Consider the following 22,544-nt stretch of genomic DNA (forward strand, 5'->3'; position numbering starts at 1 on the left):
CTTCCAAGCTTTATAACAGCAGGATGAGATTTTGAAGCCCAAAAAAAAGCACATCTATCCAACATAAAAGTAATCCATACAGCTCCAGGGGGTAAATAAAGGCCTTCTGAAGCAAAGCGATGCGTTTGTGTAAGAAAAATATCCATATTTAAAACTTCAAAAACTATAATAACTTACTTCTGGCAGATGGCCATACACACGTCGACTTGTGCCAAAAGAGTAATCTCACCCTCTATTCACTCCCATTATAAAGCTTGAATGAGCCACGACATTATTTAATAGAACTCAGATTGTATTCATCTGACAGAAGAAAGTCAAATACACCTAGGATGGCTTGAGGATGAGTAAATCATGGGGTATTTTTCATTTTTGGGTGAACTAACCCTTTAATACAAATGTGGTGTTAAAACATTTTCTGGAATGTTATGTCAACCTATAACAAAAAGCTGGCCAGTGGAAACGTACTACAAAATTTTACTAGAATTTTTTTAACTTTACTAGTTTAGAGAGTTTACACAACAGTTGTTCCTAACATTGAAATAATGTGGATGACTGCCTAGATGAAGTAGCATTTTATACATATTCAAAATATTTTTGGAGCATTAAAAATAAATGCTCCAAGAATGTTAATTCAACTGAGGTTGAGTGAAAGGACTGTAAAAACATTGCGCCAACCTAAATATGTTAAACCACGTACAGTATTAATTAGACAATAATTGTTTTACCAAGTCTTGATTTTGTTTTTGGTCTACTAGAATAAGTTTTAATGCTTGAATGTTCAAGAAACACATTGTTTTTTCCATATTTTACATTGTTGCAGCACGGTGGCGTCAATTCACCAGTGATTCTAGTTTATAAAGTTTTGAATATGGATATTTTTCTTACAAAAACGCATCACTTCACTTCAGAAGGCCTTTATTAACCCCCTGGAGTTGTATGGATTACTTTTATGATGGATGGATGTGCTTTTTTGGGCTTCAAAATCTTGGTTACTATTCACTCCCATTATAAAACTTGGAAGAGCCAGAATATTTTTTTAATATAACTCCGATTGTGTTTGACTGAAAGAAGAAAGTCATATACACCTAGAATGGCTTGAGGGTGAGTAAATTATAGGATAATTTTCATTTTTGGGTGAACTATACCTGAAACCTGTTCATTTGGAAGTTTTTGCTACATTTCTAAAACAGGGTTTCTACAGGTTATGTAAATATGCATATTTTTGATTGATTATAACTGCATTAAATAATGTTATTTGATTGTTTTAAATATTTTTTGAAAATACAAATATGAAATGTTGGGGGGGAAATGATACTTTTAAAAATGAAACTAAACCACCAGCAGGTGGTGGCAAGTAACCGTCTTAATGAATGAGTCATTGATTCATTCATTCAAGCGATTCATTCAAATGGCCGATTCATTCAAAACGCTGAATCATTCAGTAATGAAAACAAGGCTGAGTGTTGCGCTTTGGTTCTGCTGTGATCTTTGTTTGAAACTATGTTCGCTGATTCCTTCTAAAATGTAAGTGGCTCAATATTAACTACTTGTTAATTGAAATCAGTGTCACGTTTTTAATCGTGATGGTAGCCTATTTAGGAAAACAGCATTCTTGGTCGTGTGATTTTGCAGTAAGTTATAAAAACTCCACATTTTGAATTTTTACCGCAGTATGTTTAACCAAGTTTCTTTTTGTGTGCGCTTCGCCTATGTTTCCATTTCTCCTCCAGATGCTGCGCGAGCCTCAACAGCAACCTTATCGTCAGTAACCTACATTATACAGCCTATTATTATCCACTATCGATCGCCACTAACACTACATGTAATAAAATCAGTTGTTTTGTTTTTTTAGGTATTGACGTTTTAATCAGGTCTTGTCCGGTCGGAAAAAGTAAAATTCGAGCCCTGACATGTTAAACCAGCACTTAAATCCTGATTTATAATCGAGACGTTGTCTGACAAAATCACCATACACATAAGATTTTGTGATTTGCTGTGATTTTGGCTATATGTAGGCTACACGTAAAATGATCACTCAGGTTAGAAGCAATACTATCTATTTTATTTGTTCTCTGACAGACCGCACATCCTCAACTGAATGCGCAGGTTAACAAGTCGCTATATTCGTCACAACGCGCTTTCTTAGAAAAAGGTCGCAAAAGGGGTCTGAAAAGGCGCTAAGTTGGCAACACTGATGCAGCCTTCCGTCTCCAGATCCCAGCCCACCGCTGTCCAAACCGGCGTTACGGCAATTTTGCACCGGCCGGAGGCAATTACCAAATTGGTTCTGTGTGCGTATCACACAATGTACACATTTTGCGACAGCAAATCAAAGTTATTAATTATTTAGGCTTTATTCAAAATAAACTGGTAGTATTATTTTTCTTCAAAACTATCTAAAAAATTTAATGCCTGTAGAAATAAAATTTAATGCTTTTTAATGCCATTTAAGGCCTTAATGGTCTTTACACAGTACATTTAAGTTGGTTTGATTTGGCTAGAAACTAACCTGACCTTGAGAACGATCAAAGGCTTTTTATTGTGTTATCTGCGAATCTTCACACTTTTGAACACATATTTTTACACCTTTCTGAGATTGTCAATGGAGTGTGAAAGACAGAGGCTCACACGTCATAGAGAGGAGAGAGCTGCAGAGAACTGGAAAGATCCAGACAATGACAGAGAGAAACAGGGAGAAGGTTTTCACTGAATACCTACAAAGCAAGTTAATGATTTGCATGTAAGGTGAAACTGTCCATCGTAAAAGCTTTCACAAACCCTAATGAAAGCTCACGTGTTACTCAACATTGATCCAGAGAAAGCCAATGATGCTTAGTGGTAACCACAGGGGTCAATGAAACTCACAGTGTTCATCACTTTCCAGTAAAAGGCCATGATGTGTTTTCTACTACCATGGGGATATGAGTGAAAAAAGAACATGCCCAGGTCACATTTTACCTAAAAAAAAATTGCATGATAAATAAAGAAAATTAAACCTATTTAAGATTAAGATAAGCACATTTTCCCTAAAATTCTCATTACTGTAAAGCACTAAATATATACATACATACCAGAAACTAGTGATCTTAAAGTTATAAATATGGATATTTTTCTTACAAAAATGCATCACCGCATGGATTATTTTTATGATGGATGGATGTGCTTTTTTTGGCTTCAAAATCTCGGTTACTATTCACTCCCATTAAAAACCTTGAAAGACCCAGAATATTTTTTAATATAACTCTGATTGTGTTTGACTGAAAGAAGAAAGTCATATACATCTAGGACGGCTTGAGGGTCATTTTTGGGTGAACTATGCCTTTATTCAAAAATGTTTATTAACTGGAACATTTAATGATAATATTTCAAAGTGATTTCCGTCATTTTTGACAGATTTACCTGTTTTTAAAACATTCCAGTAAACACTGCTAATATAGATTAGAAATGAAAAGTGGGGACAGTTAGGCTACATTTTAAAGCATCCTTGTGAAAACAAACCTGGAAAGAGATGTGAGGGTTCGGGGAGAAAACGAGAGATTCTTCATGCATTCCAGTGAATTATTCATGGGATATATCGTAAATTAAATCGGGAGAGCAGACCACAAATGCGCAGTATAGGCTATGTTGTCTTTTTTTCATATTGTTACAGTGGAATACAAGGGGGAAAAAATAAAATAATCAGGAGGAAAAGAATTCAGCGAATGAAAAGCCACAGATATTCTTTCCATACCGCGTGACATTAAAACATACGTTATTCTCCTGACTTGAAACCGGAAGCGCCTCCCTTACTCTAAAACGCAGTAGGCTCGTTAGGAAAAAGGTGGACACAGAACACAAACACACCGCACCGCAGTGTGTGTCTGCATCTCTAATGGATAGCCGTGTACGTTGCCTCCTGTTACTGATGAGGAGCAGCAGATCTGTCTAAACAGAGCAGTCCGCCGGTAGATCACATCAGCATCACCCTAAACAGCTTAACAAGCCAAGTGCTGAACTGTCACTTCACCCACCCCCTTAACAAAGAGCTGAGCTGGCTATTTCAAAAGATGACCTGCTGCCTTTGACTTTACGTCACAAGACTTAAGTTGATTAGTCATGAAATCTTTCACGTGACCACATATTCCACAGGTGCTGCATCTGCAACATTTGATTGGATGCGTTGCTATGCAGTTGCTATTCTGAGCGGTCAAGTCATACAGCACATGCTTGAGAAGGTTTTGTTGAGTGAATAAGATAATGATATTACACGGCTCCTAATGATATACTAACCAGATTTTGTGTCCGTGCTGGACTTTAAAGCATGCAGTCTGGTCATTAGCAGACCGAATGCGGTTAAACACAGATTGACAGGGGAATCAGGTTAGATTAAAAGCAAACAGCAAGTTCATAAAGGACTTAGTGAGAAGCGCCTTGTTAAAGAAGCATGATTAATGTAGCTTTAAACGAATGGGCACATAATTAAATCCAGGCTCCACGCTATCATCCATTATCCGTCATATTGTGGTTCATGTCTCATTTTTCATTGGAAAAGAGAATTGAAAGTGATTACAAAATTTCTTGAAGAAACATATAGCTCACCCAAAAATGAAAATTCTGTCATTAATTACTCACCCTCATGACGTTCAAAACCCGTGAGACTTTTGTTCATCTTTGGAACACAAATGAAGATGTTTTTGATGAAATCTAAGCGATTTCTGTCCTTCCACAAAAGTTAATAATGAGATTGTAAAATGAATTCAAATAAATTTGATTGATTTATTCCAAATTTTCTGAAGAGATTCAATCGCTTTATATGATGAATAGATTGAGTTTGGGCTTTTATTCACTTGTAAACATTCATCAACTGACTCACACATCAGTTGTGGTAAACGGAAGCTCAAGCATGTTGCGTGCGAGAAACAGTGAGGTTCATTCTCGTGTTACGCAGCATGTTTGAGCTTCTGGAAGAGGTTTGTTCAATATTTATATATAAGTAAAAGCCTAAATTAAATCTGTTCATCATAAAAAGTGATCGAGTCTATTCAGAAAATCTGGACTAAACCACTCTATACATATGGATTAGTTTTACGATCTCTTTATGAACTTTTTGAAACATTAAAGTTTTAATTGTATAGCGGTCTTTGGAGGGACAGAAAGCTCTCAGAGTACATTAAAATTATCTTCATTTGTGTTCTGAAGATGAACGAAAGTTGGGTTTGGAATGACATGAGGGTGAGTAAATGATTTTGATTTTTGGGTGAACTAACCCTTTAAATATTTAAAAGGTCTCCCTTCTGGAGTTTCAGAAGAGATCTCAAACTGTGCTCAGATTTTCCAAGATAGGAAAGTTAATCAGTTATCTCATTATAAACTCAAATATTTATCATCAAATTTTCTGTTATCCACACTTTTGCCTAAGTGAACTTGCTCATATTTTTCTTCAGAAAAAAAGAAAGAAGAAAAAAAACAAAAAAAAGACTCCAATAGTCTCACATGAGCCTCCTCTGGAGTTTTAGAAGAGATCTCAACAGTCTCAAACAGCACCCAGACTTAGATACCAAAGTTTGCTATTAAATGTTAAAAATTTGATTATAAGCTCTATCATCAGATTTTTCATCTATGTTTTCCATATTCCTTTTATAGTTCCTTTATACACTTACTATTTTTTTCTCCAAAAGATGATTAGAAAAACACCAAGGAGATATTTAAAGGGATAGTTCACCCCAAAATGAAAATTATGCCATAATTTACTCACCCTCAAGCCATCCTAAGTGAATATGACTTACTTCTTTCAGTCAAACACAATCGGAGTTACATTAAAAAAATATCCTGGCTCTTCCAAGCTTTATAATGGGAATGAATGGCGCCATTTTTTCGAAGCCCAAAAAAGTACATCCATATGTCATAAAAGTAATCCACACAGTTAATAAAGACCTTCTGAAGTGAAGTGATGGTTTTTTGAAAGAAAAATATCCATATTTATAACTTTACAAACTAATTACTGGCTTGCGTACATGAGTTGATTCCAGCGAAAGAGTGAATTTTGACCTGACGCATGACGTATTGATGAACGCGGAAGCGCAGAGGATAGAGCAAAACAAAACACCGGTTATGACTTAGAAGTCTAAAATGAGAATTTTTAAAGAGAAATGTTGGAGGAGCTTGAGTTTGTTCCCCAGCCCTATTTGTTTGAACCGCAAGAGGCGTCTACTCTCACCTAAGCTTACGCTACTCTTACATCCTACGTCATACGCCGGAACTCGACTCTCTCGTGAACGCACGGACGGATGTTACCGGAAAATAGTGATTATAGTCTATAAAGTTATAAATATGGATATTTTTCTTACAAAAACTTATCGCTTCGCTTCAGAAGGCCTTGGAGTCGTATGAATTACTTTTATGATGGATGGATGTACTTTTTTGGGCTTCAAAATCTCGGTTACTATTCACTCCCATTATAAAGCTTAGAAGAGCCAGAATGTTTTTTAATATAACTCTGATTGTGTTTGACTGAAAAAAGAAAGTCATATACATCTGAGATGGCTTGAGGGTGTGTAAAAGATGGGATAATTTTAATTTTTGGGTGAACTATCCCTTTAATATCCCGACCATCTCTATACAGAAATGAGAGCAATGTGAGACTTTTGCTCAGACTTACTGCTCAGATTTTTCTTCTAAGAAAGACTCAAATAATCTCAAGTTTCAGAATAGATCTCAACAATGTCTCAAACTGTGCTCAGATTTGCCATGATTCTTCTAAAACCAAATTATATGAGCTAGGCTATATCCACACTCATTTTTATAGCTCTCATTCATGTCTATTCTAGGAGAAACATCTGAAATAAAATATAACAAAGACCTCCATTAAGTCTCCTGAGCAATTAAAGAGCAACATCTGAGGAATAAAGTTTTCCTCTGAACAAGGCTTGATGTAAAATAATTTGAGTCCCTGAGATCTCAATGCTCTAACAGACGTCACAGCAGCGGCTCAGGACCAACAGGTTGATTTGAAGCCTTGATTTACAACTGCAAGCAAACATGCGTAGCACAGTTTTCTTACCTCATAAATATAAAATTCCTCCTGGCTTTGCCTGCTACTTCCACATAAAAGCAGATACTTCCTCCAGTTCCTCTGAGACAGACGTGCAGGTCTTCCGTTAGGATGGTGTGGTGAGTGTGTCCTGCTCTTTAACGCTCCTCAGGAATGCTCCGGCGTCTGACAGCACTTCCCACTCACATCTGCAGCTCTCTCTCTCTCTCTCTCTCTCTCACTCTCCCCGCCTCAGTGAACTCTGCTGACATGCCAAGGCTCCTCCCCCGTCTCCAGGTAGGAGGAGTGTCTTGTTTTGTTTTGAGCAGTTTCTGTCCCCTTACTATCGACGTCCCTCACACCCACGCCCAACCATATAGTTGACTTAATGAGGACATACTTAGCCCTCTATTGGTTTTCTACAGAGCTAATTATAATTGCTAACACAAACATAATCCTAATGTTATTCATTGTTAACAATACATTATTTGTATGAAATGCTGGCAACACTTTACAATAAGGTAAAGTGTTACCAAAGAGAAAAACTTTAGATAATATTTCTCTTATCTTGATGTGTTTGGCATGAATGAGCATTAGAAGGTGTTTGTTTTTTCACTCCGCTATCTGTGTGTGTGAGCGTAACCAGATGCTTGCGACGGAAGTCACATGTTCAGCTATTTAAACAGATCTCGGTCACTTTCGGTACCCAGAGGAACGTTTTATTGCTCACAGTTCAGAAGACTTCATGGAGGTCTCTGTTTTGTCTCAGATGAGAAAAAAAAAGACTTAGTTCTCCATTTTATCTCAGTGCTATCTAGGAGAATCATTCGAGACAGGAGATCTCATTCGTGATGTTTCTTTTCAATGGATAATGGTGTGCACTGTTACGATACACTGAAACCGGACCATCAGCTTCCCACTGAAACCAAACAACACAGCAAAAACCAAGTAGACAAACAGCTCGATCACAAAACATGATGGTTATGTGGGTGTCATATTACAACCCAAAAACAAATAAAAGAAATATATTGTTTTGCATTAAGAAAATCAAGCCAATTTATAGGACCATTAAGATGTTTCAGCTCATTTTCCTGATCATTTTTCATTACTGTACTGTGTCCAGATGTTTAACTTTAGAGTTTATGAGTCTCTTATCATTCATAATGATCTTGTTAGATTCTCATTATTATAATACAGTAATGAAAATCATCCTAGACACAAGTAGATTTTTTGAATTAATTAGATTTTTTCAGTCTTTAAATGAAAGAATAAAATAAATGAATAAATAAATATAATGATGATTAAATGCATTAATTAATACATTTATAGATGAATAAAAAAAAATAAAGAAATCTAAGGGCTAAAATGTGTGAATAAACAAAAAACATTTGCCCTATTGGATGATTTATCTATGCATTATATATTTTATAAGAGACATTTATTTATTTAATATTTGGTTATCCATAAAATTTAAGGCAGTACCAGTACTACCATGATGCAAGGCTGTAACCACCATAGACATTGAGGGGGAAAAGTCCACCAATAAATCGGAATGGCCAAATTTCCTGTCCCCAATATTTGAAATTCTTGCACTGCTCTGCTGCACTCCATTACAGAGCATTCTGTATGTTGTAAGGATGACAAAAATGTTTAAAAGTTACATTTTAGTCTGCTTCAGCGGTCTAAAAGCACTTGTCAATGTCAAAATGATTGAGATGGCCAATCAAATCAAAGTAGGCGGGGTTAACGTTCTTTTTTGGCTCGTGCACAGTCTTCTTCACACAGACAAGCATGTCAATCTAGCGCTTAATGCCTTTGTGGAGACTATTCTTTCAGGTGAAATCACAAAACAAAATGCACACAAACGTGTCCCTGCTCTTGATATACAATCATTGTTGAACATCTTTGATTTTAATGAAGAAAAAGAGAGAGAGAGAGAAAAAAAAAAAAAAAAACGTACACGAGGGCGGATTAGAACCTGGAACCTTTGACATGGTTAATAAAAGTTCTACCACCAGACCATTAGGGACTTTGAATATTAATAGCGGATCTATGTATTCACGAATGTGAATAATCACGGTATTGACATTACAGATATAGTAGATCACATAAAACATGAGCTCTCAATGTACTATTGAAATTAATTTCTGGACATCGAAATGTCATTTTTTTTCTACAATTGTTATACATATCTGATATAGCAACCCATCGTTAACACATACACACTACTATCCCACCCATAATATGCCTAAATCAGCAAAACAATATGACTAAATCAGCTTAATTTTATTCAGGCAAAATATAATATAATTGTATTTCTTCTGAAGTTGGGAAATGTGACCTGCATGGACATGTTTCTGAAATTCACCCATACATTAAGCAGTTAAATACTGTAGATGTAAACAGCTGGTATCTATAGCCCTGTACAACATTGTCACATTAACAATGTAACAACTGAGTAACAACTGAGCCTTTGGCCTGATTTGTCCACACAATGACACACAAACACGCACACACAACAAAACCAGCAGTCAATTATTAATGCGTACTCTCGCTTTGTATGCCATCAAGAGCAATACAATTACCTTCTGCACCATAATAACAATACATTGCTCTATAACAGCAGTGTATGATCAACATGTGGAGTTCATTGCCACTACAATAAATAACCTCTTCTAATTTAATAAAGTGTGAATGAGGCAGGGACATTAAGGGATTAAAGGTGATTATAACTCTTGGTTTTATCTGTTTTACGTTCCACTGACAACTCTGAAGCATTCCTGAGGGCAACTTCTTAAACCTGTAATCTCGCCCCATCCCCCGTGGCATCTCAGACCCCCCACGCTTTCTGGAACCGCATTCCCTCAGTTTCGGATTACAATCCTGTTTTAAAATGTGTGAAGTAAATGTGCACCAAAAAATTTTTTGTATAGCCAATACAACAGTTGACTTGGACTCTATATTGCCACCTATTGGTGTGGATGTAGCGTCACTCTGAATATCATTACCGATGCCACTGCAAAGGCACGTTTTTCCTCCCATGATTAAATAATTTGCCAAACGAACGCGTCCGATAATGAGAGCATTACAATGCAGAACCTTACTTCACCAAGTACAACATGTTCCTGGATCAACATCTTTGTTGATCCTGGAACAACATTCCAATCAACCAATCAGATTTGAGGGCCAAGTTTACAGTTTGTCAAGTTTAGGCTTACAACAAAGGTTAGGTGCTTCTACATCAGTGTTATTCATCTTTTCCTGATTTTAGGGATTACTTATGGGTAGGGTTAGATTTAGGGGTAGGGATATGGTTAAGACAAAATTTCCGACAAGAATGTTCTTCCAGGATCAACAAAATATGCCTAACTCGGCAAAATTTAGGACGTGCTACAGAGATACAGTGAGCGGTATTCCTCTGGCCATGTGACATAGACAAAAGTAAAGACTCATAACTCCAAAACTATAGCAAGGAGAGTCAAAAGGTAGGTATCGTTTGATAGAAAACTTTATAAATTTTTAGAGGAAAAAAAAAATATAAAAGACAATAAAAGGATAAAAGACTATTTTTTTTAAATAATTTTACATATCTTTCATCATTGGGAGCATCCACTGTAAGTAATGATGTGCCATTTTCCACGGCTGGAGCATGTTTTTAATTAATAAATTGCTTTAACTTAGCTATGTGTGCCTGTGGAGTTTTATGTGTCGTAACTCCGCGAGGAATATCTCGTGATCGACGCAATGGTTTATGTTTAATCGTGATAATCTGTTGTAAACAATGCTGTGCCATTTCCCACTATCGGAGCATGTTTCATGAATTTATGAGCAAAAACTTGACATAAATGCCACATCTGTATATTATTTACATATTTACATAGGGGATTCATGTACAAAAACTTGCTTGAGTTTAGTCAAAGCCCAAAACAATTATGCTTTTTGTATTCTACTCCATGAGACCTTTTAAATGACATATAACACGACTATCTGAGCTGTATGATGTCTTTGACACATTGCAGTACATAGCAAAAAAAAAGTATTTCATAAATTATGAAAACATTTTTTTATTTATCAACAAATAACTCAGCACTACTTAGGAGTTAAAGGGTTAGTTCACCCAAAAATGAAAATTCTGTCATTAATTACTCACCCTCATGTCGTTTCACACCCGTAAGACCTTCGTTCATCTTCAGAACACAAATTAAGATATTTTTCATAAAATCTGATGGCTCCATTGACAGCAAGATAATTAACACTTTCAAATGCCCAGAAAGCTACTAAGGACATATTTAAAACAGTTCATGTGACTACAGTGGTTCAACCTTAATGTTATGAAGCGACGAGAATACTTTTTGTGTGCCAAAAAAACAAAATAAAGGTTTCATTCAGCAATATCTAGTGATGGGCGATTTCAAAACACTGCTTCATGAAGCTTCAAAGCTTTACAAATCTTTTGTGTTGAATCAGTGGTTCGGAGTGTGAATCAAACTGCCAAAGTCATGTGATTTCAGTAAACGAGGCTTCGTTACATCATAATTGTTTCGAAACATTTAGAAATTTCAATGGTTCACGTGACTTTGGCAGTTTGATACACGCTCCGAACCACTGATTCGAAACAAAAGATTTGTAAAGCTTCGAAGCTTCATGAAGCAGTGTTTTGAAATCGCCCATCACTAGATATTGATGAATAAAGTCGTTATTTTGTTTTTTGGGGCACAGAAAGTATTCTCGCCGCTTCCTTTCTGGGCATTTGAAAGTGTTAATTATCTTGCTGGCAATGTAGGCCATCAGATTTTATCAAAAATATCTTAATTTGTGTTCCGAAGATGAACAAAGGTCTTACGGGTTTGGAACGACATGAAGGTGAGTAATAAATGACAATTTTCATTTTTGGGTGAACTAACCTTTTAAATCAAATTACATTCATTGTAAAGTTCAGACTCTAATCTTCCAATTGATTTTGTGTTGATAAAAATATGATTATTAATTTTTTCATAGCTAGGTGGCGCCCGCGGGCGGTACATTCCAGTTTAGCGGGATGACTCAGCACTCGTTAAGAGTTGATCAAAATGGTTGAATGCATTAAAAAGCTGAGTTTCTAAGCATGAAAATGATACATATTTTGTGTTATTCCTGTCAGTGGTTGCTTAGTAATTTGATTATGAATTTTTTCATGGGGGGGTGGTGTACCGCCGGTGGCACACTTCAGGTTTAAGGGGTTAAACAGATTTCTCAAGAGTACAATTTGTTTGTTTGTTTATCATTTGATATCATGGACATCAGAAAGCATTGCTGATAACCGCATGACCTACTTTATGAGGAACTACAACAAGGATTGTCGTGAATAGGAACGTGACTGCTTCCTTACCTAATCTATCTTGTCATTGTATTTCCATTCGCAAACAAAGCTGTTGGGTGCATTGTAAAAGAATAAATATTCCATCATAAAGAAAAGGATGCTCAGCGGTTAAACTTGTTTCAACATAAAATGTGAGCAGATGTGACCCATTAGTTTCCCTCAAACAGATTTCAGCATTCGTCCAGGAGATGTTTTCAAAGCACAGGTGCACTTTGAAGAATTCAATGACAGAGACACTCTAAAGTCTCTTTAGATCAGTGGACAAAACATGGACAGGTGTGCTGTGCACTAAATGACAATACTTTACTACGATTAAGGAGTTAGGCTATGTTCAGACTGCAGGCAAATTGGATTTTTTTCTCAAATCAGATCTTTTCAGGCACACTGTCCGCACTATTAATTGTAAGCAATCAAATAAGATTTGTGTTCAGACATAACCAACCTATCTGCATGAGTTGAAAGAAAGTCATACGGGTTTAGAACAAGGTGATGGCGAGATTTTCTTGTTTGCGTGAACTATTCCTTCAACTGCACATATACACCAATGACTTTGGATAACTGTTTTTGGTAAGGCTATGAACCTTGGATTACATGCATCTTTCTTGTTACAAATAACAGGCAAAGCTCTTCTTCAGGAGGGAAGTGAAACAATCTGACCTTGACAGTACAAAAAAGAAAAAGAAAAAAAATGCAGCCCATAATTGGAACAGGCATGCCAACATTGTGTGAACAGGTTGTGATGACTTATTCTTTGAAGAAAGAAGAAGAAAATGAAGAAAAACACCTCATTAAAAGGATGAAATTCTTGAAAAAAAAAAAAAAACATTAAGTAGTTTGGGGGTATGATTAAAAAAAAACATTTAATATATTGTTTGTATATTTGTGTAGGCAGAAACGGTACAGATTCTACAGTACCTATCAAGTCAAGAATATTGATTTAATTTCAAATCATTTTAACTAACCAGATCATATTCATTAATATTAATTTAGAATAGACAAACCTTATATTACTGTAATTGTCTAGATTGGCAATATGTTTAATCTGACCTATATTAAAGCATTCCATTTTTCTTATAAAAAACCCCATAAAAAAACAGAACATGAATCTATCAATTTGCCACTTCTATAATTCAAAGTGGCTGCTGCTGTACTGTAAAAAAACAAAACAATTTTTTTTATAATTATATATATATATATATATATGTGTGTGTGTGTCTGTGTGTTTTCATGGATTTATTACAATTTTTCACAAATCTTGTCAAATCAGCTTAGCTTCACAAACTTTGTTCAGATAACATAATATTTTGAGTTTCTGTTGAATAAACTAATCTCTTTCTTTGTATCAACTCAAAATTATAGTTTAAATGAACTCAAAATTTTAAAGCCACAAGTATGCTTCACTTTTTACAAGTGCGCAAGGGTCGGCACACAGTGTGCATGGCGCGAATTTCGTCATTGGAAGAGTATGGGCATACTGTATGCGTGCTGCTGGATTTTTTGTAAACGCGAGTACTTGTACACGCAGGTCGCACATGCGCATTTAATGTTTTTGCAGTAATTAGTTTATCCACAAGGTGGCAACCGTGCCCTGGGGTGTCGATTCACAAGGTAGTCAAAGAAAAACTGCATAAATGAACAGATGGGAACACATGCGAGCTACAATGGAGGCCTACATAGACGAGAGATTGTGCGAAGAGGTTAGAAAGTACCCTCATTTGTACAACTCTTGCATGAAAGAATACAAAGATGTTTACATGGGTTGTAACTCGTGGTGAGAGATTGCTCAAAACTGCGCATGCATTGAACGCCTGTGTACGTGTACAAGTCAAATGAAGTGCAAGGCTGTGCATTCGAATGTGTGCGTACACTAGCGTTCTTGTAAAAAAAAAAACGAAGGCAACCAGGTTAGGCTACTTTAGGTTAAACCAACAAATAATTTTTACAGTGTAATTGTGTCTTTAATAATTTCTATGCATGATTTTAATCTAACGCCACATCCACAATAATACGGTTTGATTTAAAAATGTAATTTTCCAATGAAAATAACATTTTCTTAAGTGTCTCTACGATCTGTTTTCGCTGTAGAAAAACAATGAACTCAGTGGAAATTTTCTGGTATCGCTCCTGCATCACAGTATGAAAACAGCATTTATGACAAAGAACTGCAGATGCAGATATAATAAAAATTGAGGGTATGACACATATAAGTGCCGGTGTTGTGCCGAATTTAAATTATGGACACTCTGACCCAGAGTGTATTTTTGTGCATATTATAATATCTCATCTTTAGCTTTAACATCAGTACTGGAATAAAGTTGAGTTTCTTTTGCAGGATCGAAATATACAGAAAAGCAAAATCCAAATTCTAAAACTAAAAATCCAAAATGGTTTGGAACAACCTTTGGGTCAGGAGGCAACATATGATGCTTTAAAAATGCAATCTAGGTTTGTAACAGTGATTTGCACACATGCATAAAGCTTCTCCACAAGATGCAATGCTTAGCTTTGGCATCAAGTACAGGATGAAGTGAAAGCAGAAACAATACAAGGTAGCACCGCTTGATTGTTGTTTATAGGCAGCGCGGTTAAATATAGCCCGGCTCTGTCATTACGGTCACCACATGATGACAGAGTTCTTTGTCGTTCGCTGGAATTTGTGTGCAGTGCAACTTACACTTCTCATTTTGCAGTTAAACTCCTATAACTCAGTAAAGCACAGCCCTAAATCACATTGTCAACAATAAAAGTTCTTCTTTCTCCTTAGGCGCAAGACAATTCCAAACAGCTCGAGTTTCAGGTCTATTTTAAATGCACACCCCGAAGCAAAATATATTAAACAACATCTAAAATTTTGAAGAAATATTCATCTTACAACAGAAGTTAAGCTAGAACTAAAACACTCAGAACCACAAAATCCTATAATACCCAGACAAAGTTAACCCAGAAAAGCAATCTAGACAATCTGAACTTTCATGCAACTACTAGTTTATTTCCTCAAACCAAAGTTGAAAAAAAAAAAAAACTGTGGTTACACATTATTTATAATTAATTCTGATGATTTTGTCAGAATCACAGAGAAAGTGCCCATTCGGGATGAAAGAATGTTGAGTCATTTTCTCTGGAAAAGAATAAGCAGGAAGTTCTGTGATTATGTTCACCTGCAGCTCATTTAATTGCTGATGGAGTTTTTTTCCCTTTCATTTATTGGTATCGGCCTATACTTATATTTTATTGTGAATGCTTATTTTTTACATTTAAATTACATTTGCTTTAACCTACTTAAAATAATAGTTAAAAAGTACTTTGGCAAATCTCAAGATGAATATTCATTTTCATAGAGCACACTGCAATGTTGTGATGCACGAATTTACTTGTAGCACTTAAAATTTGTTATTTTATATTTAAATTTATTTAGACAAAATTGCATAGAATTGTACTATTGGCCATTTACTGTTAATCTGCCATAACATGAAAATAATTATAGTATCAGCCAGAATTTTAATATCGTTACATCCCTAGTTTTATACAAGTATCATGTTTTAGTATCATGTTTGTTACCATTATGGTGTTTGTTTTGTGTTTGTGTGCATGTGGACTTTCTGTATAGTACAGTATTTCCCTCAGCTTGTGGCAAAGTTACTTGTGATGAACTTCATGTGGATTTCTCTTTATGTTATAATGGTGATGTCAGTATATTTTAAAAGTACAAAACTGATTTAAATAGCAACATGGCCTAGCTTCTGGATTTACCAGTTTAAAGTGTAATTTTTTTGTAAATTACAATTTTAAACTAAAATTTACAGGCTGTTCTATAAACATGTTTACATTTTTACTGAAATATTCTGGCAACCACAGCTGCAAGTTTTGTTTTGTTTTTCTGTAAAAATGACAGCATATATTTACAGTGTATCTGTTAGATCTCATCTGATCTCATCTTGTTCGTTCTGTAAGTTGAATAGGAAAGCTGTAGGACATACAGCATGAGCTTTTTGAATACGGAACGTGGAATGGCGGAACCACCACACATGAACCACTCGGATCATGTGTTTATAAAGCATATACAGTTGTATTTTTTTTTAGAAAATGACCGATCGTTTCACTAGATAAGACCCTTATTCCTCATCTGGTATCATTTAAAGCCCTTTGAAGCTGCACTAAAACTGTAATTTTGACTTTCAACAGTGGAGTCCATTGAAGTCCACTATAAGGAGAATAATCCTGGAATGTTTTCATCAAAAACCTTAATTTCTTTTCGACTGAAGAATGGACATCTTGGATGACATGGGGGTGAGTAAATTATCAGGAAAATTTTATTTGAAAGTGGACTAATCCTTTAAACTTCGTCGATTGAAGACCCAAGTTTGGTTTGAAGACTAAAAATGTACCAAGCACAATGTTCTCTTACCATTCCTGATTTCTAACACACACAGTGGTTAGCTGGTCTTGGGGCTGTCAGAGCAGAAACGAAAGCTGATGCTCTCCGTGTTTTTCTGTCTCCTTTCGCGTTCATATGTAAATTGTGCAAGCTTATTTCATCCATTAGATCAAAAGATCTGAAAAACCCCATACATTTACCCACCCACAGACCCTCCCCTCGGAGAAATCACGACAGAAGTGGTCGAAAGTGAACAAAAGAGACGGATTAAAACACCAGGTGAAAACAGGAATGTGTTTCCCTCATCTACCTGTGATCCAATCGACCAAAACGCATCTTAATACCAGGTATAAACAGGGCCTAAGACAGTAAAACAGCTTTGAGTACTTCAAGGTCACGTCTCCAGCCAGAGGTACAAAATTAGGAGGTGCAGTTTTGTTTTTACTTTCTGTCAGAAATGCTTTCAAAAGCTCAGGAAGAGGAGTATGAACAAAATCACCTGTCATGTGCCTGGGGGTCACGGGGCACAAGAAACAAAAGGCATGTGAACTCATCTTTCAAAGGCCCCCCAGCTCTGTCTGACAGATATCCAAACACCGAGAACAATGACGCTTTCAAAACATTTCACTCTCATCCTTCATCACCATCAAAGAGCTACAGACAGTGCGGTAGATGCATATAAAGATGTTTTTGTTCAATTTCTTCGAAATTAGTCTTGTTAATTCATTGGTAGATCCAGATACCCAAATGTCATACAAGTTTCAAAACACATCCAACAGATGTTCCTGAATTGTAGCCAGCACATCTTCAGAATGAATGAAGCTTTGTTAGGCTGTAGGTGGTAGAGAGAGAGACAATAATAAAAGCAGGTTTGTGTAAATGACAGTATTGGGTGGATTCCAGACAAGGAATCATTCCTGAGGGCAACAGGTCAACAGGAATATGAGGATTGTTCAAGCAACTAGTAATGATGCCATAGTACTTACATCCTCATCAATATACAAAACAATGCATATAATACATTGCATACAAACTGTGTGCCCAAAAGTTGTTTAGACACTTTTGAATCTTATTTTTTTTAAAAATTGAAAATCAAATCAAGTGGCATTTGTTTTAAAGAAATAAAATGGACAAACCCAGTAATTGGGTCAATTTTTACCCAGTAAATGGGTTGTTTTAACCCAGCGGTTGGGTTAAATGGTTGTCCAACCTGCTGGGTAGTTAACTCAACTATTGTTTAAGAATTACTGTATTGCTTGCTTAAAATGCACACAAAGTATGTTGGAAATCTTTTGTTTCGAATCTTTTTGTTTCCAAAGTCACGTTTCCATTGAAATTTCGAAACGTTTCGAAACACTTATGACGTAAAGAAGCCTTGTTTACTGAAATCACGTGACTTTGGCAGTTTGATTCATGCTCCGAACCACTGATTTGAAACAAAAGATTCATAAAGCGTCGAAGCTTCATGAAGCAGTGTTTTGAAATCGCCCATCACTAGATATTGTTGAATAAAGTCGTTATTTTGTTTTTTTGCCACACAAAAAGTATTTGCTTCATAACATTAAGGTTGAACCACTGTAGTCACATGAACTGTTTTAAATATGAAAATGTTAATTATCTTGCTGGCCATGCAGGCCTCACTGAGCCATCGGATTTTATCAAAAATATCTTAATTTGTGTTCTGAAGATGAACGAAGGTCTTACGGGTGTGGAACGACATGAGGTTGAGTAATAAATGACAGAATTTTCATTTTTGGGTGAACTAACCCTTTAACATTTATTAATATGTTTAATAAATGACCATTTATTAAAAAGTTTAATGAATAATAATTAACCAATAAACATTTATTAATTGCTTATTAATAAATGTTCACCTTTTGATTATTACTGTTGCCTCTAGTAATTATGTGTCTGATTTTTAATTTCCAACCTATTTTGGGTTTATTTTAAGCCAGCAATATAGTACATTTTAAACAATGGTTGGGTTAAATAAAACTGCCCAGCACATTGGGCAAATATTTAACCCAACCACTGGGTTTGTCCATTTTCAACCCAACTCATTCGGGTTGTTTTCCAGCATTTTTTAGAGTGTATGAAGCTCCTAACTTCACGCCGAAACGTTCTCGCTCAAGTGGGGTGAGAGTATATCATACAAAACTGTACGAATGAGATCATACGAAATTGCAACAAATCAAAATAGTTACAAATTGTTGCGAGACTGTGCTTTCAGCATTTGTTTTCAGATACCACTTGGTTTGATATTTTGAATCTAATGCAATGACATTCATACATTTGAGGCAACAACTGGACCTCCAGTAAAAAAAAATGAAAGAAAAAAAAAATCATAAAAATACTAAACCACCATAATTTCTCATTCAAAGCCGTACAACAAACTTTGTACATGAAAACGTTACAGAGAAGCACCATCGAGAAGCATTTTTTGTTTCCTGCGCATTTTCTGAATTCAAAAAGCCAGCACTTTTGTGTGATAAAACATCTCTTAAATGAAACAGAACAGCTAAAATCGAGCTTATTTTTTTCTAACTCTTTCAAATCTAACATATTTTTTACACCCCACAAGTTTGCATGAAACTTCAAGACATTGAAAAATGAAGCCCCACATGCCAATAAAAACAGATTACTCACCTATAATGCTATCTTTAGAAAGTGCAAGACTCGTCTGAGAGCGCGAGACAGTTGAAGCCACCTGATTTGGTACGTGAGAGTCCGTGTGAAGCGTTAGGAGGGGCCCGGAGACAAATCTGAAGTGGTGCCGCCATTCCGTTACCAGGGAGACTGATGCTCTTTCAAAGCGACCGACCAATGGCGAGGCACTGCGATTGTGTTGGGACAAAAGTCACATGACCAGTGTTTGAGCAGCACACAAAACATGAGTGGGGTTGGGGTGGGCAGGAGTTGTCGGGGCATTCGGGGGAGGAATGGACGCTTGAAAGAGTCACAAAAGAAATCAAACGGCAAGCAATCACACCATGGTGAGGCACCAACTTTATGCTTGTTTAGGGGCCATTCCTTCAGCCAAGCAAATCCAGTGACCTTTAACAAGCACTAAGAATCTGTGAAAACACATTCTTTTTCGAATGAATACAATAACTGTTAAACCAAACTTTGACGAGGAGTTTAAAAACGCATCTCAGAATCATGAAGGTATAAAAACGCTCCTTCAAACTATCAAACTAATTTTGTTCAATTGTGTTTCGAATGAGTTCATGATGTTATTTCATGAGGTTCATCACGTTAAGTGCCCTACAAACATTGCGGCGATTCTGATGTAATCATGGAGCAATGTTACGGTCCATAAAACTCCAGTCAACAATAGTTCATCTCTGTGGTAAATAGTCAGTTTGCAAAAAGGGATCAGTTTTTCTTTGATTGATCTTACTGTGACAGGAATGCAAATAACTTGGTCTTAAGATTTCAAGCAGAACGGGATGGATAGATTCAGGCTGGTCATATTGATTTATACCAAGATTTATAAAGAAGGAGAACAAAGCTCAGTTACTATTAAATCTGTTCATAATGTAATAGTTCACCAAAAAATAAATATTTTGTGATTATTTACTCACATCACATCTTTATCTCACACAAAACAAAATGAGATATTTTGAAAAATGTTCACACTGCTCAGTTCCATGAAATGAAGGTAGAAAATGGCCATTTAAAGGGTTAGTTCACCCAAAAATTAAATTTCTGTCATTAATTACTCACCCTCATGTCGTTTCAAACCCACAAGACCTTCATTCATCTTCAGAACACAAATTAAGATATTTTTGATGAAATACGAGAGGTATCTAAGTCTACATAGACAGCAATGTCATTTCACCTTTCAATGTCCAGAAAGGTATTATAAAGACATCATTAAAATAGTCCAAGTGACTACAGCGGTTCAACCTTAATGTTATGAAGCGACGAAAATACATTTTGTGCGCAAAAACAAAACAAAAACAACAACTTTATTCAACAATTTCTTCTCTTTCCTGTCATTATCTTACGCTGTTTACGTTGTATAGACAGTGAAGCACTTCCAGGTTCTACGTCAGAACGCTTAAAAAGTATTATTCTCTCCCTATTCTCTATATACTGCACTATGTGCCATTCACCATGTAGAAACTAGTAAATGTGTGAACAAATGACCAATTTTAGCCGCAGCTTCAGCATCTGTATTAGGAGGGGCGGGACTTCAGATTCTAGAGAGCATTTGATTGGACAGAATATCTGATGAGAAGTTGAAGTGCGATGTGATGTCATGAAAATCCGTGATCCATTTTAGCGGATGTGAGAGACGGTAAGTTTTGAATGATTATATCTCCTAAATGTGAATTTTGTCATTGTTTTGGAACACACCAGCTTATTCATAACCTTAAGGCTAACATATTCATACTAAAAGCTAAAAAACTTCAATTTTGATTTCAGGGGGACTTTAAAGCACTCCTCTGTGTGAAGACTGAGCAGTGTGCACGAGCGTCAAGAGAACAGTTTCACCACTGATAACAGCGGCAACAATGACTCAGCATGAGTTCAAAAACAACACATCCCAGTGCCAAATCGCATCTTATTTAACACAAATGAACGAATTGCTAATCAACTAGAGTAGAGATGTTTCTTTTGTATTAGATACATCCGTGTTGCGAGATGTTTCAAAGGGTGATGGGGACAATATCAACCCTGGCAAAAAGTGGTGGGGACATGTCCTACCCGTCCCACCCGCAAATTACGCCTAAGAGGTTGAACCACTGCAGTCGCATGGACTATTTTAAGGATGGCTTTAATACCTTTCTGGGCCTTGATGCTTGTTGCAATGACATTGCTGCCTATGTGTGGTTCAGAAAGCTCTCGAATTTCATCCAAAATATCTTCATTTGTGTTCCGAAGATGAATGAAGGTCTTACGGGTTTGGAACGACGTGAGCGTGAGTAATTAATGACAGAATTTTCATTTTTTGGGTTAACTAACCCTTTAAAACTAAATAAATAAAAATTAATAATACTTTTTAAAAACGTATTTCAACTTAAATTTTGAAGTTTTTAAAAATATTTTTCAAAGTAAAATTTTTACAAATATGAATGATTAATTCATAAATATAATTTGGTTTTAGGGGGTTGTACCACAGTTTACAACTGACCTTGTCATAAAAAAAATCAATTATCTGATATTTTATGAGACTTACTGACCTTGACACACAGTAGTAATAATAATAATAATAATAATAATAATAATAATCCAAACTACTTAAAGGCCATTCACACAGAAAACATTTCTATGTTTAAAAACAGGCAGGAAAATGGCTAACTGCACACTGAATTTAGTCCAGACTAAAAGGCTTCTCTAGCTTTTAATTCACATGCACTTTTGCACTATGCAGTTTATTTAATAAAAAAAAAAATAAAAAAAATTGCTAGACTTTTTTAGTCTGGACTGAATTCAGTGTGCGGTTAGCAATTTTCTTGCTTGTTTGGAAAAACCCTTTTGGCTCTACGCACCTGAAGCAAAAGGGTTTTTTATCCATTTGGAGCACAACAATTCTTTTTATATGTTTAAAAACAGGGCAGTGGAATGAAAAAATGTGTGGGAATGCATTTTTTCAAACTTCTTTTAACTTAAATGCCACGTTTTTAGAAAACCATCTTCTGTCTGGTTCATTTTACATTTAGAAACAAAGTAAAAGCAGTGCAGTGGAATGAAAATTTGTGTGTGTGTGTGTGTGTGTGTGTGTGAGAATAATTTCATCCTTTTTTTTTTTTTTTTAATTATGATATCAGGACAGTTGTATCACCTTCACACTT

General features: G+C 35.8%; 1 protein-coding gene across 6 annotated transcripts in view; it reads right to left on the reverse strand.

Moving 5' to 3' along the window:
* Nucleotides 1-22,544, reverse strand: part of rassf7a (Ras association domain family member 7a) — a 51,096-nt gene that overhangs the window by 23,931 nt on the left and 4,621 nt on the right. Inside the window, exon 1 of one of the 6 annotated variants that reach the window (XM_051884412.1) lies at nucleotides 19,390-19,552. The exons of 4 other annotated variants lie outside the window; for them this stretch is intronic. The gene's annotated coding sequence lies outside the window, so the exon portion shown is untranslated. Of the gene's footprint in view, nucleotides 1-7,039; nucleotides 7,241-19,389; nucleotides 19,553-22,544 lie in introns of those variants that run through there. One more of the 6 variants, XM_051884411.1, reaches the window with a different exon arrangement.

The sequence above is a fragment of the Ctenopharyngodon idella genome, chromosome 24, assembly GCF_019924925.1.
Source record: "Ctenopharyngodon idella isolate HZGC_01 chromosome 24, HZGC01, whole genome shotgun sequence".
NCBI lineage: Eukaryota > Metazoa > Chordata > Actinopteri > Cypriniformes > Xenocyprididae > Ctenopharyngodon > Ctenopharyngodon idella.